This window comes from Podarcis erhardii (genome assembly GCF_964252035.2).
Source record: "Podarcis erhardii genome assembly, chromosome: 15".
Taxonomy (NCBI): Eukaryota; Metazoa; Chordata; class Lepidosauria; order Squamata; family Lacertidae; genus Podarcis; species Podarcis erhardii.
The window spans coordinates 29554480-29582412 of NC_138505.1; the positions used below are offsets into that span (position 1 = coordinate 29554480).

At 43.3% G+C, this 27933-nt stretch overlaps 2 long non-coding RNA genes across 2 annotated transcripts in view; both read left to right on the forward strand.

Moving 5' to 3' along the window:
* Positions 1–27933, forward strand: part of LOC309330943 — a 316600-nt gene that overhangs the window by 140654 nt on the left and 148013 nt on the right. The window lies entirely within an intron of this gene.
* Positions 5198–10553, forward strand: LOC309330608. Its single transcript, XR_014151509.1, has 2 exons — positions 5198–5626; positions 10149–10553. It is a non-coding gene; the product is annotated as an uncharacterized lncRNA (long non-coding RNA).

The following is a 27933-nucleotide window of genomic DNA, read 5'->3' on the forward strand; positions in this document are numbered from 1 at the left end:
GGTCATGTGGCCAGCATGACTAAGCCGCTTCTGGCGAACCAGAGCAGTGCGCAGAAACACCGTTTACCTTCCCATTGGAGCGGTACGTATTTATCTACTTGCACTTTGACGTGCTTTTGAACTGCTCGGTTGGCAGGAGCAGGGACCAAGCAACAGAAGCTCACCCAGTCGCAGGGATTCGAACCGCCGACCTTCTGATCGGCAAGTTCTAGGCTCTGTGGTTTAACCCACAGCGCCACCCGCGTCCCTACTGGGTTCAAATCCCCACTCAGCAAGGAAGCTCGCAGAGTGACCTTGCACCAGGGACTCGCTCTCAGTCTAACCTATCTGCCAGGGATGTTGTGAGAATAAAACAGGGACGACAAGAACTATATATGCCTTGAAGAAAAGGTGGGTTCTAAGTGCAATCCACAAAATAGATGAATAAATATAAAAGGTTCCAGGATCGATTCCTGACAGGTAGGTATGGGCAAGAACTGAGTCTATAATCTGGCAGGAGCTGCTACCGCTCAGTGTTGACAATACTAGGTGGACCCAATGGTCCAACTCAGCATGAAGCAGCTTTCTATGCATAAGAGGTATTTAAACGCATTACCTGTTGCTAAAGACAGCAGAGAGTTGCGATGCCCCAAGTCCCTTATAGATTTCACTCAATATGTTCAAACAGCCATAGGTAAACAGTCAGGGTAGATCAAATCTCTCTGATGCGCTTGGAAGCCTACCCAGAATCCTCAGAACACAGTGAGCATCGCCTCCCATGGAACGTGTTTCTGCGTTACTTGCCCCCTGGTGTTATTTATCTATCTACCTACTATCTATTTATCCATCTACTATCTATTTTTTGGGACGCGGGTGGCGCTATGGGTTAAACCACTGAGCCTAGGGCTTGCCGGTCAGAAGGTCGGCAGTTCGAATCCCTGTGATGGGGTGAGCTCCCGTTGCCCGGTCCCTGCTCCTGCCAACCTAGCAGTTCAAGAGCACGTCAAAAGTGCAAGTAGATAAATAGGTAAACGGTGTTTCCGTGCGCTGCTCTGGTTCGCCAGAAGCGGCTTAGTCATGCTGGTCACATGACCTGGAAGCTGTACACCGGCTCCCTCGGCCAATAAAGTGAGATGATCGCCGCAACCCCAGAGTCATCCGAGACTGGACCTAATGGTCAGGGGTCCCTTTACCTTACTATCTATTTTGGAAAGTGGTCTCTGTGTTTGTCTGTCTGCTCCTCTGTTCTCTATTGGTTCAGACACCTCTCGAGCAGTGTTAGAAATTAGACAGGCACAAGGCACGTTTTGCGACTGGCGCGGGTACAATTGTGACCACATGGAGATCTCTGGATGCCAGGTTGACGACTGACATCGCCAGTTTGCTGGCCCCTCCAGCTTTCATAAGCAAGTAAGCTTATTTATTCCATTTATTTCCCATGTTTTCCTACAATAAGTACATGGTTCACTGCACCCTCCTCAATTAATCCCTACAATGACCCTATGAGGTAGGTTAGGAGGTGACAACTGACTCCAGGGTTACACAGTGAGCTTCATGACTGAGTGAGGATTTGAACCCTGATCACCCAGGTCCTAGTCCAACACACTAACCTAGAGCTTTTGCAACTTTTCATGTCTGTGACACACTTTTTAGACTTGCATCATTTCGTGACACAGTAATTCATTTTTACTAGCAAACTGGAGGTTGAACTAACCCAGTTCCAGTCTGGGAGGAACGCAGGGAGTATTCGTGTGACACACTAACGTGTCGTGACACAGAGTTTGGAAAGCTCTGCTCTAACCACTATACCACCCTGCCTTCCTAGAGTACTTCTGCTATGAGGCAGCTCTATAAATTAAGTAGGTAAACAAACATGGGCAAAGCAAAATGTCACTTAGAGAAGGATCTGAAATATTTTCCTTAAAGCTTGAATTTGTTTTAGTCTGGATTGTTTGATTTGTTGTTTTAATGTGTTGTAAACCGCTCTGAGAATATTTCTCTAAAATATAAAAATGTGGTATAAAAATGAAATTATTATTATTAATGTCTCATAAAAAATATCTGGCGCTCAGACATTCCATAGTGGCAACCGCAACCTAGGTTTAAGGTGGCATTTTGCGATTAGCTTGTATATCTGAGTTTCTAACATTCTCAAGGTGGGGCCAGCAGTCTTTGTCAATGTTTGGATGCCGGACGCCATTTTGAATCAAGATGGCGGGCCAAATTAACCCTTATTAAGCATTAGCTTCCACACACAGAGACAAAAACAAATTGATTCAGAGCCAGGAAAGATGTTCTCCAGCTAAGGTTGGAGCCTTGGGTTAGTGTGTGTTTGCATGAGCCCTAAAACTCGCAAATTACACTATCCCGTTTTTTAAAACTACAAAATTTGGGGGGTTTCGACCAATTCCCACGCAGCGCTGGGCACTCCTAGCGCTAGTTAACAATATTGCTACTACGCAGCCGTTCTGTTTCATGTCCCACCTATCCCCCCACAATGGAAACTCAGTCTAAAGAAAGGAACAGGTCTCCTCCCTCCCTCATGCCGAAACCTCCCCTCTCTCCACAAACCACCCATGTGCGTGATTTTTTTTTAAAAGGCAAGAATCTGGCCACTGCAATGACTCAGAGAGAAAGTATGTCCTCCTCAGTGGAGGGACAGGATGATGAAGACGCGGCCAAACAAACACCATTTTGCTCCTGAATATATATGTGTACGTATCATCCATCTGATTTCATCCGCCATCCCAATAAGCTGTGTAGGCAGGTCAAAACTTCACAAAAACACACACAGTCAAACCTTCCTCAGCAAGTACTGATATCCTACGCATGCTCCTTTTTTAAAAATGAGAGAGAAGAGAGGGGTTCTCTTTAACAAGTTTATGCAATAACAGGATGGAAGCGGTTCCATCACCCTTTGCCACCTCAGGCAGATTTGATTCCTTGCATTCCAAGTAGCCCCCCTGAAGTCCACTGCTGAATCGGACACAAATCTAGGAATGTTGCAGGCACACACACAGACATGGACACACACACAGAGAGAGAGAGTTTCCTTTGTAAATAGACTCCAGGAGGGGGGCCCTTTGCTTCTGAAGCCCCTCGCGCCCCTCCCATTCGCCTCTCTCTCTCTCCCAACCAAGAATCCCACCCCTTCTCCTGTTCACTGTGAAATTCCTTGGCTAGCCAGGGTCAGAAATAAGCCACCTCTGGAATGCAGAACCTCCATCTTCAGAGTGTCTCAGGAAGCCTTCTCCTCCCCCAACAGACACCCCTCTCAAAAGGAGATCCGGTTCCCTCCTGCATTTTCCCTTTTTTAATTTTTTTATTTATTTAAAACACACACCACGATATATAGTTTTTTTCAGAGTCACTCCCAAGAGTTGCAGATTCTTGGAATGCACTTTCTCAATGAATCATTGAGGCTCGGGGGGTTTAAGGGGCACGGTGAAAAAATTCAAAGCAGCCACTGCTGCACCTTTCTTTTTTTAAAAGGTAGGAAAGACTTCATACCACACACAAACACACACAGAGAGATGGAGAGACAAAGAAAGCCCTACTCAGACTCTCCAGCAGTCTCCCACCAGTTTTCGACTACAACTCCCATCAGTCCCAGTCAACATGGCGTTCGTAGTCCGAAACATCTATAGAGGGCACCAGGTTGGAAAAGGAGGTTACAGATAATCTCTCTCGTGTTTTGAGTCTGGCAGCAAAGCAGAACAGATGAACTTTGTTCCACTTAAAAAATAAAAAAAGGAACACACCAGCTCCAAAAACATCCACATTTCCATTTCTGCAAAGGCCTTGTTTCCCAACCCCTCCACCTCCATCTCCCACTAAACTGGACTAGAAAAGTCTCTTTTCTAGATACATTAGGAATCCTCCCAGCTTCTATATACTCCCACAAGAGACAAGCTTTTGTCATATTATAATGACTCATTTAATAATAATAATAATAATAATAATAATAATAATAATAATAGAATCCCAGAGCCTTCCAGCATAGATCAAATCAATGCTAAATCCATCAAGGCTCTGCAAGGTGTTTATATATACTAAGCACTTAAATCTGAAGCTAGGAAAGAGCGATTCTACGACCTGTATAAACTACCTGCCCATTATTTCCTGGGCATTTCTATTCTGCTTCCTTCCCGCTCGGCTCCCCTTCCAATCGTGACTCAGCCAGACCAGTTTGTCAACTGCTAGGAAACGGGAGGCCTGCTCAGGTATGTGCAACACGCCTCGTATCAACAAGGGCAGTGGGGGCGCCTTGCGAGGCGAGACGGGGCAGATGGGTGCAAACAGGCCTGGCAGAGAGCAGGGGACGCTTTTCAGGCTGAGGGCCACATTCTCTTACGGGGGCCGCTTGCCAGTGGTGGCCTGGGTTAAGGAGCAAAAATGCGTGGGGCAATGAATGTGAATTTTATGACTGCTTTCTACACTCAAGCAGCCCTCTGTTTCTTCTAGCCAGGAGAGAGAGAAGCATTATCAGACCTCGAAGTTACCAGGGGTGTGGCCTGGCTGCTGAGGGCCGCATAAGAGAGGCCTGGGGGCCGCCTCAGCTCCCAGGCCTGATGTTCTCCACCCCTGAACTAAAGTTAATTAATAGAAGAGCCTTTGAAACCTGTACCTAAAAAGAACCCCCCGAAAAGAGGTTTCACTTCTAACAGCGGCATGTGACCATTTCCAGAAAGGCCTCGGGTAACTTCCCCACCCACCCATTTTGCCTCCCTCCATGGAGATATCTTAACCTACTGACCCTAAAAAACAGTGGGGTGTCGTGGTTAAGAGTGTGGGACTTAAATGTTACAACCAAAATCCCTCCTTGGTCCCAAAACTTAACTTGAGGCCACATTCACATGTATAGCATGCCACTATAAACAGTAATGGCTTCCCCCAAAGGATTCTGGGAGCTGTTGTTTTGTTATGGGTGCTGAGAGTTGTTAGGAAATCGTCGCGTCCCCCCCATTCCACTGACACAGATACAGTTCCCTGGGGAGGAGTGGTTGCTAAACCACTCTAGGAACTCCAGCTCCTAACATTTAACTGCAGGGAAGCCATGACTTTTGAAAGTGGTACCGAAGTGCTTTAAATGCATTGTGTGGATGCAACCTACGACTCCCACCAGCCCACAGCTGATTGGAGATGCAGTCCAATTATAGAGCAGAAAGGGGACCCGTGGCTCTCTAAATAATGCTGGGCTGCAACCCCCACCCCACCCCATCAGCACCAGCCAGCATGCCTAATGGTCAGGGAGGATGGGAACTGTAGTTCAGCAAAAGCTGGAGGGCTACAAGTTCCTCACCCCTGAACTGGAGGACACTAGGTATAAGGGAGGCTGGAATAGAGAAAAGTGCTTTAAAACTGCTAACTGATAAGTATGATTATGAGTCGAGACAGAGCGCAGCATACCTATGGCAACAAAGCAATGACTGAAGATAAAAGGAATGCAAAAACGCATTCTCTGCTGAGGGTGTGCTAGGCAAAGGGCTGGAAATTCCTACGTGCCAAAATCCAAGTTTTAATAGCCAATCCAGGACTGGGATGGTAAAAGGGAAAGAAAACTCCTTAGGTGCAAAGCAAGCTGTTATTTTTCAGACCAGTTTTACCCGGAACGTGATGTGTACCTCAAAGCAAAGTTCAGTCCAAGGTACGTTTACTTGGAAGTTCAGTCCTACTGGCTTCAGTGGGCTTTACTCACAGGTAAGCATGGGATGGATTGCAGCCCTTGCCAGACAGTGAAATAACAAAAATGGGAGACAACAGGTTGCACGCCAGATCTGATGCCTTTCCGGCCGAATCCTTTTTCGAATACAAGCGCCGCTGACACTTTGGTCCCATAGATCCCCCTTCAGGATACTGATCTGAAAGAGGAAGATGTCTGACCCCTGACATCATATGCAGAAACAGAAAAGCATGGCTGGCAAAGATCACCGCTAAAGCATTTGCGGATTCTGACAGAGCAACACACACAACTCTCTTAAGCCAGGGGTGGGGCAACCTGTGCCCCTTCAGAAGTTGCTGGGCTGCAACTCTCACCAGCCCCAGTCAGCACGGCCAATGGGTCAGGGAAAATGGTAGTTACAATACAAGAACAGCTGGAGGGGACACAGGTTCCTCACCTTTGCCCTACACTAAAGATGCAGCACAAACGATAGAAAAAAGATGCTCTAATTTCTTCTGGAAATGGTCTATCTGCACATTCCAGCCAGAAGGCAAACCCACAAAGATCCGATTTCCAGCATTACCACATCTCTCTTTCCACCCCTCTCCCTTTTCTCTTTCAGAAGTTATACAAAAAGGGTCCCTCTTCTCTCCCCACCCCCAACTTCCAAACTTCCAATGCCCCTTTCCCCCCTTCCTAGCTGTTCAAAAACATTCCACCGCCTGTCGAAGCCATTTCAGTGACCACCCCCAACTTATTGTTAATGAAGAGAGACCGATTCTTAACACCACGTTGCTGTTTATAAGCCTCCAAGATTCAGATAAACATCCCAGATTGTTGAAAAAAACACACAGATTTTCATTGCACATAGATCCTGTTATGTACGTAGCACCTCTATTGACAGGATAGGTTTTGTTTTGTTTAGAAAAGGAGGATTTTTCGATTATTTTGACCTCACTAATAATTCCACTTTTAAAAAACAAATAAATAGAAAGCCTATCTGCTTGTCAAACGTAACTAAAAGGGAACTTTGAAAGCAGCCACCAGAGAATCAAAACTCTGTGAGATACAGATTTTGCTTTACTTACGAAAAGACTATATCTCTTCACCAAATTCATTCAGATCTCCCTGGAACAAAGCACAGGAAGACATGGCAGACCTAGCTAAGTCAAGGGCTGGTTCTGAAAAGTGGTATTTCACAGTAGCCTGACCATTTGCACTGTCTTTGGACACAAACAAACACCTACAGTTGTGTACTGCCACACCAAGAACCAGAAACCTAATAGGAACAAATTACCCTCTTAACATAAATTAAAATAAAAACTGGGTGCTTTCATCATTTTGGACCAGGTTTCATATTAGGTTCCCCCACCAAAAAAGACCATTATCAAGCTTTTAAACAAGAAGGAAGTCCTCAGAAGTCAAAGGGGAGGGACGGGGACGTTTTGTCTTGCTAAAATAGGATTCAGCAACCAGCAAAGTGAAGAATGTGCTGCAACACTGGGCTGGTCATAATTAAGCAAGGATGTACGAGGACTGGAACCAAATGCTTTGACAATATTATTGCACTGCTTAATTTGTGAAGACAGTAGTGCAACACTGTCAGAGCCAGCGGTCCCAGCAGCCCACCACGGCATTGTATCCAGCTAACCTCGGATTTCACACACACACCTTTTTTTAAAAAACAAAACAAGGATTTGTTAATACAAGAGATAGTTGCAACACAATAACTGGCAGGGCTGGCGATCCCCAATAAAATCAAAATCAGAATGATTTCAAGTTTTATCTGAGATCATCATTAGTCAAGGTTAGAGCAAGGACACAAACACACAGAAAAGCAGATTAATTGTGTATCTTTTCTTTCGTACGGACTACAGGAAAACAGGACTCAGCTGTAACATAGGCAATGGAGGTGCATATACCATTAATTTTCTCTGTTGCAAAGGGCTGGGTGGGTGGAAAGCTACTTCAAATTCCTAGGTTATCAGCTTTGTTTGGCTGTGCATATTTTTATTTTAAATCATGTCTATTACTGCAATCCTATGCACAAATCTGAAAGGATGTAATTTTGAGCTTTTGGGGACTTGTTTCCAAGTAAACATAACACAAGATTGCAGTGAAAATTATGGAATGAGACCAGGAGGAAGGGTTATGGGGATCCTCTCTTTAACTTTATACCATATGCTGCAGAATATGCACATTTCAGTTCAATAGCAAAGGCAGGCTCTGGAGTGAAGAAGTCAAACATTATTGCAAATAAATAGTGAATACATTCCCAGCTGATTTGTTTTCATCAGCCTTTCCCCCAACATTTTCTAAAATGACCCAATTACACTGAAGTCCCCCTCTACCTCTTCCCCCAATTCAGCATCACAGACATTTGAAAACTAAAAAAAGAGCACTTTGAATGTGTTGTGAACAATGTTGCGGAATCCACAGCATTTTCCCAAAGAGACCTGTCTATACGCCTACAGGATGTGGAATAATAAAACAATTGGTTTGCGTGTGGTATTGTAAAGAATGTGCCACCCTATAAAAACCCAGCCCGGAATCATTCTGAAGAGCGTTTGCACAATTACAGTATATTTTAAAGAGTACACCACCAGAGCACACACACCCCATATATATATATATTATTTTTTAAAAAAGCAAAACAAACACCATGCAAATCAAAAACAACAGCATTTAAAATTCAGCCACATACGAAGCAGATGGTTGGCTATCTTAACATACACAGCATTTATCAATACACCGTTACAGGGAAGGAACCGCCATTATTAACATTTTAACGAGAGGCACAACAGAAAGGTGGGTGGGAATTAAAGCACAGGGTGTCCCAATTCCCCTTTGGAATCCTACACAATAAACAGAACACATAAAAGGGGTTTTTTTGCGGGGGGGGGGAGTGTTGCACGCTAGAGTCCTGGTTCCATTGACATACCTACATGCAACAAATCTTAATATTCTTTCCCCCCACACATATGCATAAATACTCTGGAGGAAGCCTGGTCCCTACAGTTGGCCATTCTGGAGAGAGGGGAGGGTCTGTATCTGCCAGCCAATGCCCTTTTAATATTGCACTGCTAATCATAACTGCCAGTAGTACAACAGAAGAAGGGCTTCGGACAGCAAGAGTTCCCACTAGGCACAAGGGACTTCTCGGAGGGAGGCGTGTGTGTGTGTTTTTCCAGGTGAGATTTTCCTTTAAAACAGATCCACGGCAAAAAGGAAACAGCAAACAACACACATACACATACACACAATATCAACCACCTGGATACAGTGGGGAAATCTTCTTCATCATGTTTGCAATACTTAAAAAAATAAAATAAAAAATAAGCAGTTCTTCCAGAATATAAATCAGGGACATCTTTGCTGCTTTTTTTAAAAAAAAATAATAATAATAATGAAAAACTACTTAAGCAGCATTATGCTGGATAAAAGGAATAGGAGGAATAAAAATAAGGATGATGAGCTTTCCCCATCAAACATTCTCCAGATAGCAATATAAAGCAAATGCGAGAGGCTGGTGTGTCATTAAGTAAAAGACGCTATTAGACTAGGAACTTTTAACGGTGGTTATTTGGATCAATAATGTTTCCTGACTATCAAATTCATCTGTTCAGGCTCTAGATCATTTACTAAGAAGAAGCCTCACTGATGTAAACAGAATTTACTTCCAGCAGAAGTGCACAGGAAGGGGCTAAGGTTTTCTTCTCCAAATAGATGTTCTAAATATAACATTTATAAAAGGACTCATTATTGTAAGCAGTTGGGGGGTTTTTTTGTTAACCATATAAGGCTGCTGTCCTATACTGTACACGCTTACCTGAGAGTGAGCCCTAGTGAAAACAATGGGACTTACTTTTGAGTAGACATATATGCAAGATTCTATACACCACAAACATATATTGCAAACAGACACATTGTACTAACACATCTATTTTTCTGTTGAAATACTTAATGGTAATGAAAACAGCTATTGGCAACTGGATATCCGAAGTTCAATACAGTAGGTATTTACAAATATGAGCCTAATTCTCATCTCAACCATTTCATACTGGGATAGGGGGGTGGGATACAGCCTAAAGCAACCTTTTACAAAGTTTAATCAGTGCCAAAATGACCAAGTGACTCTGTGCTCTCTCTCTCTCCTCGCACACAAAAGTTAAACAATTTAAATAAAAACCCATGGAGCCAACCTTACACTTCATTCATAGCCTTGTGCAGAAAATTCCATCCAGATCAAGACATTTGCAAGGGGCTTGAATAGACTCATTCAAGGTGGCTATTGGAAAGGGTGATTTTGTTTTGGTTTGGTTTTTTTCCGTTTTGTCCCAGCTAGTAAAAAGCGGGTCCCAAACTTTTTAATAGTTTGCTTTCTAAATTGCCAGCACCAAGTTTTCACAGGGCAGAGGTGGGCAAATTAGTCAGACAGCTGAATTAATCCCGGGTTCCTGGTTTCCTTAAGGGCATTTCATTTATTTATATTGCCTCTTTGCTGCAGGAAGAGATCCGCGCACTGGCAGGAAAAGTGGAAGCAGCAACTCTGTAGACTTTAGAGAGTTTTAAAGAGAGAGAGGTGGAAGGAGGAATTAAAAATTAGACAAGGAGGGGGTAAAGATGCATTTTCCACCCGAGGAAGAAGCTTTCGTAATCCACCAGCCCTGGGACTGTGATCGTGAAGGGAGCTTTCCTTACACAATGTTGTAAGAAAAGAGAAGACCACACGCTGGATAGGAGACCCTGCGCCGAACTGGGGCAAAGTGTAAGAACTACCATCGAAAAACACCCGCGCGCACCGCTCGGACTGTCGATCCTCAAAAATCTCGGCGCTCGCCGAAGCGGCGCGTTAAGATTTTTCTGTTCGACGGGATTTAAATACGCAACCAGCCTAAATACAGAATAGAGATCGCCTTGCTGTGTTTACTGGGGGGGGGGGTGCAACCCACACCCCTCTTTAAAAAAAAAAAAAGAACACGTTTTCTTTTCCAGGCAAAAGAGAAAGGACTTCCTTTCAACTAAAAGTGACCATCGCCAGCTACGTTCTTGGGGACCTCCAGGCGCCCAGCGACGATGAAAACTTCCCAAGCGCGCAGAGCGAGCGAACACCAAGTCCCTTTCCAGGCTTCCTGCCACCGACGTTTTGGGGGGGTTGGGGGTGGCTGTTGAGGGGGGTGGGGTAGAAATCTAGGCTTCTCCTTTGCTCCCCCCCCATATGCCCATTTTCCAGATCCAGGGCCACCTCCCTCCTGCCATTTCTCAGGGATGTTTACATCGGTGAAAAGGCCCCCCAAAGCCCAGACTGCCGACCTCTCCGCGCGTCCGAGGTTTTCCAAAGCGCAAAGTGGGAAGTTGCAGCTTCGCCGCGCTTGGGACATCGAAAGACCCATTTAAAAGGCACGACGGGCCCGATCCTGCGGGTCCCCTACGGCCTCTCCCTCTCTGTGTGTTGCTCCAAAACACCCTTAATAAAAACTTCTCATGGGGGAACGGGACACTTGAGTCTCCCGATCGCCCAGAGACTAAATTACGCCCTTGGGGGGGGGGAAGTATTTTTCTTTCACTCCTCCAGAACAACCCGACAAATTCCAGCACACGCGCCCAGACGAGAAAGCCCAACCTCAACTCTCTTTTGTAACGTTATTGCGGAGCCTCGTCGAAAGGCAAAAAGAAACGCGAAAGAAAGAAAAATGATCGGCAGATTATTATTTTTTCTTAGAATGCAAGTTGACGGGGGGGGGGGGAGTTGAGGGTGTTGGAGAATCCTTCCCTATCGACAGATCCTCCAAAAGCGAAGAGAAGGCGAAATCAGTTCCACCCCAAGGGGGAACAAGAAAACAGACTTTTTTTAAAAAAAAAAAAAAAGTCATAATTTAAAAGTCCCGAAACAGGATGGGATGACTCTTCCCATCACACCCCCCACACACAAAAAAGGAAACGGGGTGGGGGGAGGAGGAGAAAGAGTAGAGTACAATTCAAAGCCACCCACCTACCTCCTTGTAAAGTCAGATTTCAGATCTGGAAGGCGGGAGAAGGAATAAATAAATATTAAAAGAAGGGTGTTGGGGAAAGGGGAAGGCAACACACGACCGGACTTTCTCCGCTTCTTTTTTGGGGCTCATTCCACCCTTTCCAGGTTTTAAGTCGAGTTTTGTTTTGTTTTCTCCAAAGAGTGGGCGAGGAGGAAACATACAATAAAGCACGCGCGCGCGCGCGCAAGCACACACCCCCCTCCAAAAGAAAGGAAAGGGAAACCTGGGATGCAAAAGTGCAGTCACAAAAAAACCTCGCAAGTCCCCCACCTTCAGCGTAAATATAAAATACATTCATTTAAGAAAAGAAAAGAAATAAGCGTTCCGCTTCAGGCCTGGCCGGTGGGCTTCCTCTGCCTCCTCGCCTCCCTCTCTCTGCCTGCTCCCTCCCCACAGCGCGCAGACCCTCCCTCGCCTCTCCCTCCACCATCCTAGCTGCCCCATCGCGGCCGAGCCTTCCCCCCCACTCCCACCCACCCACCCACCCGGGCCACACGAGAGTCACTCACTCACTCACACGCGCGCGCCCCGATCCCTCCGGCTTCACTTTTTATTTTTCATTTTCTAACACCCTGAATTAAAACCCTTCCCTTCCCTCTCTCTCTCTCTCTCTCTCTCTCCAACCACCCCCCCCCCCGCTTCCTGCAATCCCTCTTCTCTTCCCCACCCCCTCTGCACCTCCCCCTTTTCCTCTTTTTTCCCATTTTTTTTTAGCCTTGAGCTCCCGCCATTTCCGCCCAGTCACCCGGATGCTACTCACAAAACAGCTCCAGAAAAAAAGAGAAAGGATCATTGCACCCACCAGAGATGCCAGGGAGATAGAGAGAGATCAGATCTAGACCAATGCAAGAAGGATAGGGGTTTCCCCTCCACTGGATATATATATATATTATGAATGGTACCTGGGTGGGAGAGGGGGCGCTGGGTAGGTTGCTAAGTGGGTGGGTGGGTGGGTGGATAGGTGGGTGGGGAGCAGAGACGGTGGGGGGTGGGGAGACAGAGAGAGACTTGGATCCCAGGAGGCGAGTCCGTGGGCTGAGCAAAAGTTGGCCAAAGGAGAGCCGAAGAGGCAAGCCGCGCACTTTTGGCCCGCGGCTCTCCCCGCCCGGCCCGCGGCCCGCCTTGGGGTGGCTGGACTCCATCTGCGCGCTTTTGCGCAAGAGGCTGGCTGGCTGCTCGCGTCTCCCGGCTTCTCCCCCGTCCAGGTCTGCGGGTGGGCGTCGAAGGGAGGGAGAGAAGGGAAGAAAGAGAGAGGAGCTGGGAAGAAGGAGGGAAGGAGCGCGAGAGAGAGAGAGACAAGAGAGGGGAGAAACCCTCCAGTACAAACCTCATGGCTTCCCATCTCCAGCCTCCATCTTTGACTAGTTGACATTCACCTCCTGCCTGACCAAATTCTCCATTAGCATACTTCCCTCTCCATTGGTCCTTCCTTGCGCTAGTCTTTGCCACCGCCTCTCCCATTGGCTGGCACGGGGGACATTTAAAAATATCATCCCATCTCCCATTGGCCGGCCCGGACTGTCGCGTCACAGCAACTCTTTATTTTAACAATGAATGCACAAACACATTCTTCCATTCACAAATCCCCCCCCCCTTCTCTCTCCCTGTACTTTTTTTGCCCGCCTTTTCTTCAACTAGATTTTCATTGATATTTTGTGTGTGTGTGTGTGTGTGTGTGCATGTGTGTGTTTCAACTAAGGGGGTCCCGGTTGTAAACAGATAAATCAAAGGCGAACAGAGAGAAAAAACTTGTACAAATATTATTTTCTAAGGCTCCCTCTCCCTATCCTGTTTGAAGGGGTGGATGTTTGGAGGGCCATTTAATTCCAAGCGGCTTTTAGCGAAGAGGTGTGGTCACAGGGATGTTTTTTTTCCTTTGCCAAACAGATTGTAACTGTTTTTCTAAGTGATTCCCCCCTGCTCCCCCAGTACCAGAAGGCAAACTTCAGAGAGATTCGACATGGTTAATAAAGAAATTGCTAAGCTGTTAGCATTGTTGTCTTTAATTTTGACTCTATAAAAGAAAACAATGATTTTTTTCTCTCTCCCAACCGAGTTGTACAGAACAGTCGCTGGCCTGTTTAACTTCAGACATGCAGAATCTAATAAGACCAAATTCGTTTCAATTGCAATCTACTAGATCCTCTACTTTATAGCCGGTCTTTTCAATACTTCTTCCAACATTCAATTTATTTTCTTTTGCAAAAATTGATAATGAAGCATGATGGAAAGCATAATTATTATATTAAAAGTTTGGAGGGGCTCAGGTCTTCCCATAACCCTTCCTTTTCTAATAAAAAGGCTGCTCTCTATACAAACAAAGAAAAGCAAGCATGAAACACAACAATTCAGAAGTTTGTTGACTTTTCTTGCTGCTGAAAGAGTTATGACCACCATTAAAAACAATACCTCCACGTGGCTGTACAATTATTCCTCCAAGGTTTCAATCCAATTTAATTTTGTTCAGAACCCAGGAATGTATAGAAAGGATTGTGCAATTTCTTTTTTAAAAAAAACAACCCCAAACAAAAACCAATTGATTTCCAGAAATGCATTTTTTCCCCTTTTCAAACAATTCTCTTTGCAAATCCAGTCGTGTTGTACATTGTGAATCTGAACTAAAATCTTTTCTATAAGAACAAAAAGTTATTTCAGATGACTATTTTATGGCATGGGGACATGGGAGTGTACTTTTGTCCAAAATACTAGCTTGCATGTTTTCCCTCACCCCAAATGGTGCTTAAATCTGATCTGAAATTCTTGCAGTCTTTGCTGCCTATATCTTTCCCCCAAGAAAAGTAAATTAAGAGTCCTGGGCAAATAAGATATAGACCGTTTCAAACAACAACAACAACAGAAAGCAACATTTTTAATGCTGCACCTTTGAGGTCTGATGGCATTTTTTCTAAAACAAAAAAATGATTGCCCTGTATAGCAAAATGTGAAGGGGCTTTTGGGTTGAAATTGGGTGGGGACATTTAAGCAATGGGGTTTGGGTTGGATTCCCTCTCTCTTTTTGGGAGATGGGAATGATGAGGGTCATTGAGCTGTGAAATCTCGCATTCCTGTCCAATGGAGCTGAAATAATGGTATTGTTCCCTGGAAAAGAGGTTGCTTTTCTCCCCTACATTCTGCTGCCTGATCTGCAGGGACCTGATTGTGCAGTTAATCAGCAAAAAAACGTTTGATCTAAGGCAGGGCGTGAATTCAAAAGGGCGGGGAGGGACGGGGGGGGAGGCGGGGAAATTCAAGAAGGATTCTTCTTTCTGTTAGGAAACGTTTCTGAATCCAAAATGGCAGACATTTGAAAGTTTGGGGGGGGGGAGAGAACAGAAACTGTTCTGGGGTCCTTAGTCTGCAGTAGATTGCCCCAAACAAGAATCATATAACTTCTTCTTTCTTAGGAAGTTTGGGGGGGGGAGAAGCTGATGTCACTTTACTGCAGGGGGGGGGTAGAAAAACATGAGTGAAAGGCCAGCTGTCGCATCTCCTGGATCCCCTCCGATTTTGGGGGGTATATATCTTTTCCTTCTCATATTTTCTGTGCAATTGCAACGCAATGTTTGTGTGCGTGTTTTGTGCGGAGGAGACAAACTGAGTCCTGCATGCCACAAAGTTTTGTTCTTTAAACCTCACAATGCAACAGGTAAGGTTTGAATTGCTTCCCATTCCCCCCCCCCCTTCTGCTCAGCAGTCCCCGACATAGATTCTCAGAAGCCAGACCCATTGAATTCAATGGGGCTGACTCCCGGGTAAGTGTGGCTACAGGAAACTGCAACCTAAACCTGGTATGGAGTCTCAGGAAACGTGCAAATTTCTATTTGCCCTGTTCTTTCTAAACTGAAAAAGAATGCCCAGACTCTCACGGTGGCTCTGTCCTTGTTTTTTTATTAATTCATTCATTCTTTTGCTTCTTCTGCCTGCACATCCTATCTGAAGGAATCCAGGTTTTTTTTTTTAAAAAAAAACTGCAATCCTAAACACACTCACAAGGAAGGAACAATGGCAACTTTAGTACTGAGTAAAAGCATCGGATTCCACCGTTGGTTCAATATTGTGCATAGGACTGCACTGTTACTACAGAGTTGTATGGTTAGTGACACATGTGGTTGTTGGGGAGGGGGGTAAGGAGGGAAATGGTGGTTTGCATTTCCAAAAGCGAATTCCTAACTTCACAATCTGGGGAAGGGGCGCGGGGGGTGAGGGAGAAAGAGAAAGCCTACTTTTCCCATCACGTTTGCAGCGACAACAGCAAAAAAGCATATATTCTCTCATGCAAGAAATTGAGATTGCAAAATCCTTTTATCTGTTAACAAAAGGCACACTCCACAGAGAATTTCTTCTGGGTAAACCTAAATGGGGTTTGTGCAGGAGAATTTCAGGATGCATTTGACGCGAATAAATAATTGTTTCCCGCTTTCTCCTTCCTTCCTTTTCTGCCCGTCCACCTTCCCAGTTAAAAGAGTTATTCAAACGCTCAAAAGTTTCCTCTTCAGTTCTAGACCTAATTACACAAGGGGAGGGAAGAACTCAAATCTTTCCTCTTTTCCCCCCTCTTTGCATGATGTTGGGAATGCAGCTAAATCTATTAAAATCCAGATTATTTTTTGTAATTTTTTAAAAAAATCGTAGAATACATCCAGGCTATGAGTGGAGATCACATTGGGGTTTTTGTTCCAGAAAATGTAGACTGTTTTCCTGCCCTCTCCTCCCCCCCCCCTCCAGCGTAGGGTCTTTCCATGTGATGTCATAAGGGCGGAGTTTCCAGATGTTTGCTTTTCTCTATCTGCCTCAGTTCAAGGCCTCATGACTGTTCAGTCTAGGGCAGGCAGGCATGGCTGATTTTGTAATGAGACCCCTGCCACACTAATATCTTTTAACCATTTTTTTTTATTGCCTTCTTTTTAAAAAAAAAAAAGTTTGTTTCTATTTCTTTTTTCATTTGTCTGCTGCACTGGCCAGCACAAACCTATAGCTGCTGCTCAACCACCTCCCACCATTAAGAAGTGTGGAAAAGAAAATGTACAAAATGAGGCAACGCCCATCTCTTCACTCTAGATGCAAAGATAAAAAAGTTATGAATGGGTGCTAGACTCAGAAAGGAGATAGTTGGGCAAGACAGGGGCCAGGGCAGGGCAGAGACGTATTGTGAATTAAACTACCAAATCAGTTTGGGGAGAGAACATTACATTATGTTTACTCATGCCTGACTCATTATTGCGAAGGCTTCTCAGTACAAAAACTGCCGGCTGAAAAACATTGTTAATATTTTGAAGAGGAGGAGACCTCAAGAAAACACAGGGAGGAAACTGGTTGGTACTGCAGGTTTGAGGGCAAAAATTGAGAGGAGAAATTGCTATATAGGATATTGTGATCTATCATGTATAATTTAATATGTAAAAGTTAGCAGGTTTGGCCAAATTTTCCCCTTTCCCTAAAGTATGGTTGTGGTCTTCCAAATTCTTTCTCAACTTAAAGCAGGTACTCCTAACATTAATGGATATATCTTAGTCTTCCTCCCACACTCTTTGATTTCAGGATCGTGACCATTTTGTTTGAACAGTCTGTCATTCAAGTGTGTGTGTGTGTGTGTGTGTGTGTGTGTGTGTGTGTGTGTATCTAGATGGGGGGAATACTTTGTACATATGTTGCTGACAGTATTACTGAATTAGATGATGTTAATACTATGTCGCAAAAATAAGTGTTGCATGTTAGAAAGTTGTAACTAAATATGTGGGTTGTTACTTTTTAAACAATATAAGCACAAAATTGCTAGCCCTGCATCCAAAAAATATGTCTGGGACTGGGACGTTTTTATTAAATTTTTAAAAAATTGTCAAACGGTGCATTTAAGATTTTAAAGTGTGCCCTACACGCTCAAATCATGTCCTTAGTTATACCATTAATTACTATAATAGGGTGTATACTGAGCTATTTTCTTAATAAACCCTTTCCTGATTAGATTGGAAATAAAGTATAGAGAGTAGAATCTGAGAGTTCTTTCAACCAATGATTACTATAAATCAAAGACAGTGAGATACAGACAACCTCAAGTGTGTCATATGCATTTCCTATCAATATTTGCTGATCCATAATTTTTTTTGGGGGGGGGAAGGGTACCTTCAAATTAAATATCTCCACAGAACAGCGTCTGTTGTTTCATTTATTTGGGCATGAGGTAGGCTGAAGCTGCTGTGCTGCAAACCTGTATGAGTGAAGAACTGGGGAGGGAGCCCTTCTGAAATGTGAAAATGATGTGTAAAAAAGGGGGGGGGAATGAGGCATTTAGTAAGTGCACACAAAGCAAAACGAGGACAAAAAAAGCCCTGTTTAACCCCCACCCCCTTCCTCGCATCTCTAAGGCTGCTTAGACCTAGGACCTGCGTAAAGTATGCACCTTCTTTTAGCTTTCTGGACCTCCCCACAAACCACACGCACATCTGGAATTTGGGGAGGGGCATTATCCAGTTAATAAACTAGAGGCAAGTCACTCTTTACAGTATCGATGATCCAGCATGAAACGCAAGACTCCTAAATGCAAAAAAAAAACCCAAAACAAAATAAATCAATGATGCCCAGGCGATACATCCCCCTTTCTCTGAGCTTTGGGGATGATCGTTCAGTATAATGCCTTTAATTCTAAAATAACTCCTGAAATCGCAAACCTTCCTCAAGTCTCTGTGGGCAAACCTCCCCCCCCCCCCATAGGAGTCCAATGTTCACTCCCTCTTTACTCTTCCCTCCCCTCCCCCCAATGGGGAGGTCTTTACCTTCCTTTCTTTACACCCCCCACCTAAAGAAAAAAAGAAAGAAAGAAGAAAACTCCCTTCACTTCTGTTTCAGGCCCTGGGCATCGATTAACTCCTTCGGTGCTGCCCTTTCTAAGCAAGCCCTTGCCTCTCTAACTCTCTCTCTCCCTCCCTCTCCCACCGACACACATTCCGCCTCCTTTTGGCGTTGCTGCTGGAGGGATCGGTTCACACGCTGCCCCCACCAAGCCCCAGTTGCCTTTTTTCTCAACCGGCGACCCATTTTAACGACCCCTTTTGAAGCTGGTTTCACTTAATGGCTCTCTCTCTCACACTCTCTCTGGATGTGTGTGCGCTCCATCCGGTTTGGGGGGTGTGTGTGCGCGCCCCCGCGCGCGTGGATGGGGAGGGCGACATGAAACGGCTTGCAGGTTTCCTCTGTGCCATGAAAGTGTGCGCGGCAGCAGAGGGTGAACTCAGTGAGTGTGAGAAAAGTGTGTGATAGTGGCCGGGGGGGGGGGTTGAGAGAGAGAGAGAGAGAGTGTTTGGAAATCTAGCCATGCAAGGGCGGTGGAAGCACCAGGCAGTGAAATGGTTAATAGCCACTGGTCTCATTGATTAGTATTGATGGCTTTTGAGAGTTTTAATAGATGCCTTGTTTGTGGGAGGTGGGGGACCCCCCTTGCCCTGTATCTCCTCGTTGTTGTTGAATCTTGGCTTCTAATTGCAGCCACTGCATTCCTTCTGAGTGGGTGGTTTCACCTTTTCCTACCCAGGGAAAGCCTGTTTTTTTGGGGTTGTTGTTTCTTTCTTTTTTTAAAAAAAAAAATCCCTTTCATGTGTCGGAAAATCAATAGGCAAGGACTCTGGGTAGAAGTTATAAAACACAGGCAACAAAACAAAACCTTCCTTTTCTTTCTTTCTTCCCCCCACTCTCTCCTCTCACCCCCACCTTACCCCCCCCCCAAAAAAACACAAGCCTGGGGTATTGTAAAACACTGCAGAGAATGTAAAGTCTTCAAGTTTTGACTAAACAAAAGAATAATGTTACTTTCGCCAAAGTTGAAAAAAAAACCATTTATTTTATTTTATTTTACAGCCGCTGCTCAGATCCTTATGTCCGCTTGGAGGAGGCATTTGTGGCCAGAGGTTGTGTGTCTGAGAGTGTGACTGTGTTGTGAAGTCACCAATTCACTTTCACAACAACTTCCCAATCTCTGATGCAGTGTGGCAAGGGACTGGGTTTGGGTAGACTCCATCCCAGTGTTTAAATAGTTAAAAAAGAAATAAAGGGGGGGTGCAGAAATATAGTGGGAGGAGCCAACTAAACCTTTTTAAAAAACCCCAAAGTAAATTAATCTTTCTACTTGTTTAAAAAGGTAAGCAGCAAGGAATTGCTAGCAAATTCTGGGTGAGACAGATTGAGCTTTGAGGAGAAAGGGGCTCCCATTTTGTAACTTTAAAGCTCTTTTTAACCTTCCAAGTCTGTTTTTCTTTGTGTGCATGTGGGGTTTTTTATTTAAAAAAATAAAAAAAATCCTCGCTTAAATTATACTCATCTAGCTTTTAAGTGGACTTTGTGATAACCCCCCCTTCCTTCTTCTATGCCCTAATTTCTTTTCTAGTGAGGAAAGGAGGGAATGGTTGTTAAATGGTTTTAAAGGAAGGGGTTAGCATTGGAGAAATAAATCAATTCCTTTCTGGCATCTAACTTTCAATTCATAACATTGGTTTCATATAGCTATTTCATTAGGATGGAATAACTCACCTGTAAGTAATTATACTTGACTTGCTTTCTAAGAGAAACCCGGGCAAGTTTGGGGAAGGAAGGAAGGGGACTTAACAGAAATATCGTGCAGCTTTGACATGGGAATAGAAAAGTGAATTAGATATATTCTTTATTAAAGCACAAACCTATCTGAATGATCTTTGTAAGCAATTGTTTCCATGGAGCTCTGCTTTTTCCAGGCTTTGCTACATACACACAGGGGTGTCTGAACTGCAGGATGCTCAGAAAGCCTTTGATCAACAAGGGAGGTGTTACAAAATGAACTCAAAAAGTATTGTCCTAAATTTCATTTTGACTTTGCAAAGAAAAGCACTTGCTACAAATGCGAGAAAACTCTTGTATTGCTTCATGTATTCAGGCACATGACATCGCTTCTCCCCCTTTTGCTCAGAAACTTCTTTTTAAAATATCTTGTTTTAACCACATGCTGCAAAATGGTTTAAACTGCCCTTTTCAAGGTCCTGTCTAGCACTATTTATATCTTTTACTTAATAAAAAATATATCTCTATATGCAATTAATTTTGTGCAAAATATTATCTTTGGGATCAAACTTGGAAGTGCCTAAAGTGTTTGCTGTGATTTCTTTTCTGAAAGCAAATTAGTCTTCTGTTTTTTTTGTTCACATTCATTTTTATGTTGTAGCAATTGTTTTCTAACCATTGTAACCTGGGGAAATTCAGCAAAATTTGAAGAAGCATCTTTCTTTCTTTTTCCACCTGAAAAGATTTGTAAATGTAAGAAACCCTTTCTAAATAATTTATTTTCAGCTCTGATTTATTACTGTGAGGCTATTATTTGCTTTAAACGATTTAAGGAAAAAATGACAAATTAAATGCCTTTTTGGAATAAAAAAGGAAGCACCCCTTTGCAGCCGAAATTGCATGTGTGATATATTTTTAAAAACTCAACTTTCAAGCCTTTTAAACTGAGGTTTCGCCTATGGAGGAGAAAAACAATTGTATTCTGAAATAGCCAAACATTTTCAAAAGACCACTACAGCAAATTCTGTAATTGTAATGAAGTTCAGATTTTGAATAATTGTTTTAATTTTAATCCAGTACATATTTGTGGTTTATTTTGAAGCAAGCAATTCATGGCAGCTTTTATCAAAATAATAATAATTAAAAATAGGATTTGATTTATGCTTTTGCCTGTGCAGTCCTTATTTTTCAAGAATCTGTAGTTAGCCTTGTTCAAATAAATACCTAACCCTAAGCAGCATGGAACAGAAACATTATAGTCACCAACATTTCCCACAAATGCAAAGGTTTAGGAGTCTTAACATATTTTTCTCCAGAATGTTTGAGTTGACTTATCAGTTTGACCCTCACTACAACTTACAGAGAGGCTTGTAGAGAGAAGATCACTGCTTAGATCATATGACAAAATTGTCTGTGTGGCTATAATTTTGATAGCTTCAGAAGAAGAAGAAATCAGCAGGGAAGTCTGATGGATTTATCTCAGGGTAGAAACTTGCTTCTTAAGCCAAAAATTAGTACCCAAAAAGTCCATGAGAAAATAACTTTTCCTCCCCTTTGTGACATTTTCATTAGCTTATATGGCAAATGAAAGAAATACCTATGGGGGGGTCATTTTTACTATACTAATAAAATGGCACATTTATATTGCTGCCATTTCTTTTAAAATGTGGACATTTCTTTCAGTTTTTTATAAGGAGATTTGCTTTTCTACATGAAAATATCTCTGGAAATAACCAGGGTACCAAAAACACAGTTTAGTTAAACGTTTCTGTTCAATTTCAATTAATATGCAATGAATTTGGGTTTTTTAAATTGACCTGAAAGCACTGCTGAGGGGCTGTATAAAAATCTTTTTGATAATAAGAATACCTTATTGTGATGTATTCATCCATTTCTTTTAATTTCCATTTGAGCCATCTAAATCTTCACAACTACAGTCCTCCTTTGTAGACTGTTCAAAAAGAAAACAAATTTTCTTTCATAAACCTGATAATCAATATGCCTGAGATCTTGTACCTTGTTGTACCATTCATTTCAGTGGGTTTCAACATGCCCAGGTGGGCAATGTCTTTTATTTGATTATGAACATGCTTTGTTCTAATTGACATTTAAAGTCTCCTTTACTAGAAGTAGCTTTCCATCACCACCAAATATTAGTAAGAAATTTCAAACGTTTACTCACTACTGTACTAATTCACCCTGAAAATCTTAAGCATTAATTCCTGAATTATTATTATTTTTTACACATTCCCATGGAATGTTTCTGGTTGAAATCAATTAAAGGTTACAAAAAAAAATGTTCATCAACATTCTTATATGTATATGAGAATGAAAGATGTTGAAACCATTCAAAAATCCTCTTTATCAGTTGAAAGGTAAGATGAAAGCACACGTGTGTGTGTGTGTGTGTGTGTGTGTATGGCAACTTTGATTAAAATGTTACAGGCACATCCTAATTAATATCTTGCAAGCTGTCAAAAAAATGACATGTTCTCTCAATCTGAACAAATAACTTTAAACAAATGGATATTGTTAATTTTTAATTTTTTTTTTTAAAAAAAACTCATTACCTGTGTAATATTGGCACATATTATTTATTATTGAAAAAATATTTATTGCTACAAATCAGTGCCTGGAATCATGAACTCAGGTTTCTAAAGCTTTTCCCAGCTAAGCATCACACCTGCCTTAGTCCCAACAGAGAGCTACACCTTCATCACAAATCTTCAGCTGTTGGGTTAATGGCTGTAGGAAAGCTCAAAACAAAATGCAGATAAAACTTCCTAGAAATTTCTCTTAAAAAAAACAATTATTTTTTTAAAAGCAGTTTCTTTTTTTCCTCTCAGAGGGGGAAGGGGGAATTTGATTGTGGCACTCAAGCTGTTAACACTGAATAAATTGTTACAGTTCTGCAAAAACTTCTTCAAAAATGGTTTCTTAAGGGTTGCATTTGTCCGACCTGATCATTTCCTATACTGCAGTCCCCTCTTGAGCAGGAGGAATGAAGAATCTGGGGCTGTTCGATGCCTATTGTTTTGCCCAGATCTTTAAACACACACAGAGACACACATGGAAGAGGAAATCCCATCGATTTCAAGTGTCTGCTTAGGATTCCATCCATAGCATTTTCCCTAGCTGGGTTGGTGGAATTAATTTAGTCTACCTGAAGGCACTGAAAACATTTTGATTCGCTTTGACCCAGTGTGGACATCCAAATATAGCCCGTGGGTTTGATTTTATATGTCTAAACTTTTAAAAGAAAAACCTAGAAGTTGCTTAAGCAAACACCTGAATGATAACCATACACACCTGGTCAAAAGAAATGGCAATGGACGAAGACTCTCAAAAGTTTTGTTGAAATGGGATAGCGATTGAAAAGCAGAGAGGCGAGTAAAAGGGCTGTTCAAGAAGTTGAGAAGTGATATATTGCCTATTTGCTTCCTGAAGAGGAATGAGGAAGGATGGGGAAGAAGTGCTTAATTTTAGGTCAATAAGTCTACTGGTGTTGGGTACCCAAAGTGACTTGGATGTTAGGTTTCAACCTGGACATATCTGGGGGCTCTAAGGATGAACAAGACAAGAACGGTCACAGAGGTTTGAGCACCTGCAAATGCTATGGAAATTATTTGTAACAATACTTAAAAATTTAAAGTAACATATGGTGTGGAAAGCTGCTTCCTGCCAGCTCAGACAATTAGTCCATTTGGACCAGTACTGCCTACTTTGACTATCAGTATCTCTCTAGGGTCTCAGGCAGTGAAAAGTGTTCCCCTTCTCCAGCTATCTACAGTCCTTTAACTGCAGTTTATCAAAATCTGAACCTGGGACCTTAGGAAAACACAGGGAACTGTTTTGTGCTGGGTGGGACTGTATGGGTGCATTCAGACAGCACTTTGCTCTGTTCTCCTGACATTTTCGTTACCTGATAATTCGTGCATTTTATGTGATATTTCACATGATGTAAAAAGCCACTTCTGAAGCCCTAGGCCCTAGACGAATACAGTGGAAATGTAGCATCTGTTTCTATGTTAATTGTTTTTTTTAAAAAAATAATTTACCTCAGAAAAATCATACACTGTGATTTGATGCGACGAAAGCTGCATTCAAACAACAGGCTATTCCATTTTCCTGATGCTTCCCTAAGAGCAAATGTCTGCGTTCTGCTTTAGTTTTCACAAAGCATAAAAGCCACATCCCAAAATACAGAGGTGTGCAGCGCAGGTTTAGCACTCACACCCATGTAATTTGCTTCCAGGGGGTGGGGGTGGGGGTGGGACTCCATTTGCAAATGACATGGAAATGAGTCCTGAACTTGTGCTATAATCGGTTATATTTCTGGAAGTGGTTTTTGCACTGTGATGTTGCAGAAATCAATAGGTAGGGAAACATCAGGAAAATGGAATGAACCACCCTATGAATGCAACTGAATTTGTTTCATGGGGGGGGGGGCCATCTGGTGTACACCCCTTTCCTACCATTTATAATTTAGCACCACGTGACCGTATGTTGATTTTTAAAAAGCCACAATTCCAGGTACTGTGGTGTAAAAGGAGTATTAGATACTGGGACAGAACTGCTAGCATTATAACCAGTAAAACTAGCACCAGTAACCTCACGTCCGAATGCAGCCGATTTGTTCATCTGGATCAGGCTGCATTCCCAACCCATTTTCTAATGTCCCTTTCACACTGAAGTACCTGTTCTGTTCCATTACTGTGGATTTTCGCTCTAAATTTCACTCACACGGTGTGACAATGACAAGCATCGTCGGACAACGTTGCTAACCTCCTCCTGATTCCCCCCCATGATTCTGCTATGAAAACAGCATGAAAGAACTGTATGACCCCTCAAATTTCATCACCTTGCTCCCATGATTTTCCAGGTTAAGGGGCCTGGAATCTAATAACACAGGAATGAATGCTAAACCTGTGCTATATTCCATTAGTTTTCCAGAAGTGGCTCGAATAGGATGCAGAAATTAGCAGGGAAATGGAACAAACTGCTTTATGAATACAGCCCAGGCTTGTCTGCTCAGACGGGCAGTAGCTCTTCAGTTTCTCAAAGATCTTGCCCATCGCATTTTATCTGACCTATTTTAACTGGAAATGTTAGGGACTGAACCTGGGAACCTTTTGCATACAATCACGTGTTCTGCCATTGAGCTGTGTCCCCTCTCCACATAACACGAGCAGCCCTAAAGCTTGATATTGGAAGTAAATAGCACCTGTTGAGTTAGTAGCCAAGAGCTTTCCCAAATATTAGGGTGTCGGCTGCAATGTGTAGGTGTGTCGCATGAATGCACCTCCCGGGGCTGGAAAGGGGCTAGTTCAACCTCTGGTTTGCTAGTAAAACTGAATTGTTGTTTCGGGAAAATGATACATGTCCAGAAAGTGTGTTGCCAACATGAAAAGTTTGGAAGGCTCTGGTTGTCAGGTTGATCCCCAAGCTGAGTAAATAACAAAGTGCACAGGTGCTGCTGGCTTGTTCTGAGATGGCCCATTGGTCAGTCTAGTTCACTGTTGTCTACACAAACTGTCAGTGACTGTCCAGGGTTCTTTTCCATCCTTACATGAAGATGCTGGGAATGGAACCTGGGACCTACTGCATGCCAGGCAGACTCCCTTCCCGCTAAGCTACAGCCCTTCCCTACAGAAAAAGCCATCTTACACTGAGTCAGCTGGCAGTGGCTTTCCAGGGTTTCAGACTAGAGATGTTCTCGTCTCTACCTGGAGATGCCAGGTGCTGTATCTGAGAACATCTGCATGGAAAGCAGATGCTCTGCTACTGAGCTATGGCGCTGTGGTCTAAACCACTGAGCCTCTTGGGCTTGCCGATCAGAAGGTCGGCTGTTTGAATCCCTGTGACAGGGTGAGCTCCCATTACTCTGTCCCAGCTCCTGCCAACCTAGCAGCTCGAAAGCACACCAGTGCAAGTACAGTGGTACCTTGGTTTGCATACGTCTTGGTTTGCATACATTTTGGATTACAAACACGTCAAACCCAGAAGTGCGTGTCTCGATTTGCAATCTATTTTAGGATTAACTCCCCCCCTTTTTTTTTGGATTACAAACAAAAAATTTCTGAGGCCTCATTGGCAAAAGCGCGCCTTGGGTTACAACCTGTTTTGGTTTACAAATGGACCTCCGGAACGGATTATGATTTTAAACCAAGGTACCACTGTAGATAAACAGGTACCACTGTGGCAGGAAGGTAAACAGTGTTTCTGTGCGCTCCAGTTTCCATCAAGGTGTTCCGTTGCACCAGAAGCAGTTTAGTCATGCTGACCACATGACCCGGAAAGCTGTCTGTGGACAAACGCCAGCTCCCTCGACCTGACTGGACTTAACCGTCCAGGGGTCCTTTACCTTTTTTTTTTTTTTTACATTCCCAGGGAAGAGACAGAAGAGGGTGGAAGCTTTCAAGTTTTCACATAACATTTCCCCAGAAGAAATGAAAAAGGTATATCATCTGCTACTTTTATGCTCTGCCTGAGGAAACTTGTGTGGGACGTTGAAGGCTTGTGTTCTCCCACATTCCCCTAAGGGACTAACAGTCTCTTACTACCTAAAACATTATCTATCATTTCGATTCCCTTTGAAATGAAGCATCACCCGCATTTGCTGCTCTTACTGATGACAATGGGTATTGTATGGTGGGGAAAAGTTTTTGCCTTGACTGTGTGTCTGGTATTCAGATTCCTGTTTAGGCAACATTATTTTATAGCACACCAGCTTGTTCACAAGTTCACAAGTTTGTTCTATTCTTGTGCTGACTCAGAGGGGTTTACAATAATCGCAAGCCTCTGGATTTCCCTCTTCATAATAATAGTAAAAAGTTGTTGCAAGAAATTTATTACATGCAATTTTTGGTGCAAGTTTTGAGGAGAGCAGCAAAATACCAATGAAAAATGATTGCTTCTCAACAAATTAAAAAACCCTCCACTTTGGGGGAACTGAAAAGATGCTGACACAATGCAGCAGGGGAGACTGTTCTTATTCCCCGTGTGATTTAGGTGTAGAAAGGTATGTATTATGAATTAGATTTGTTGATTTGGGGAACCAGGTTTTCAGGGCAATCCTATGCATGTCTACTCAGTAGTTCAGTGGGACTGATGCCCAGGTAAATGGGTACAGGATTGCAGCCTGGAAATGTCTGGATGACTGGAGTAGCTCACCCTCGTTGGCTTAAAAAAGAAGACACCACAGTTTAATGTAACATGGTGTCAGTGTACAAAACCTATATTATAGACCAATCTATATGATAGATCAAAAGGGACGCGGGTGGCACTGTGGGTTAAACCACAGAGCCTAGGACTTGCCGATCAGAAGGTTGGCGGTTCGAATCCCCATGACGGGGTGAGCTCCTGTTGCTCGTTCCCTGCTCCTGCCAACCTAGCAATTCAAAAACACGTCAAAGTGCAAGTAGATAAATAGGTACCCCTCTGGCAGGAAGGTAAATGGTGTTTCCGTGCGCTGCTCTGGATCACCAGAAGCGGCTTAGTCATGCTGGTCACATGACCTGGAAGCTATACGCCGGCTCCCTCGGCTAGTAAAGCAAGATGAGTGCCACAACCCCAGAGTTGGCCACCACTGGACCTAATGGCCAGGGGTCCCTTTACCTTTTATATTATAGATCAATCTGTGAGCCTCTGGATATTGTTGTACTCCAACTCCCATTAGCACCAGCCAGCATGGCTAACAGTCAGGAATGATGGGAGTTGTAGTCTAACAAAATCTGG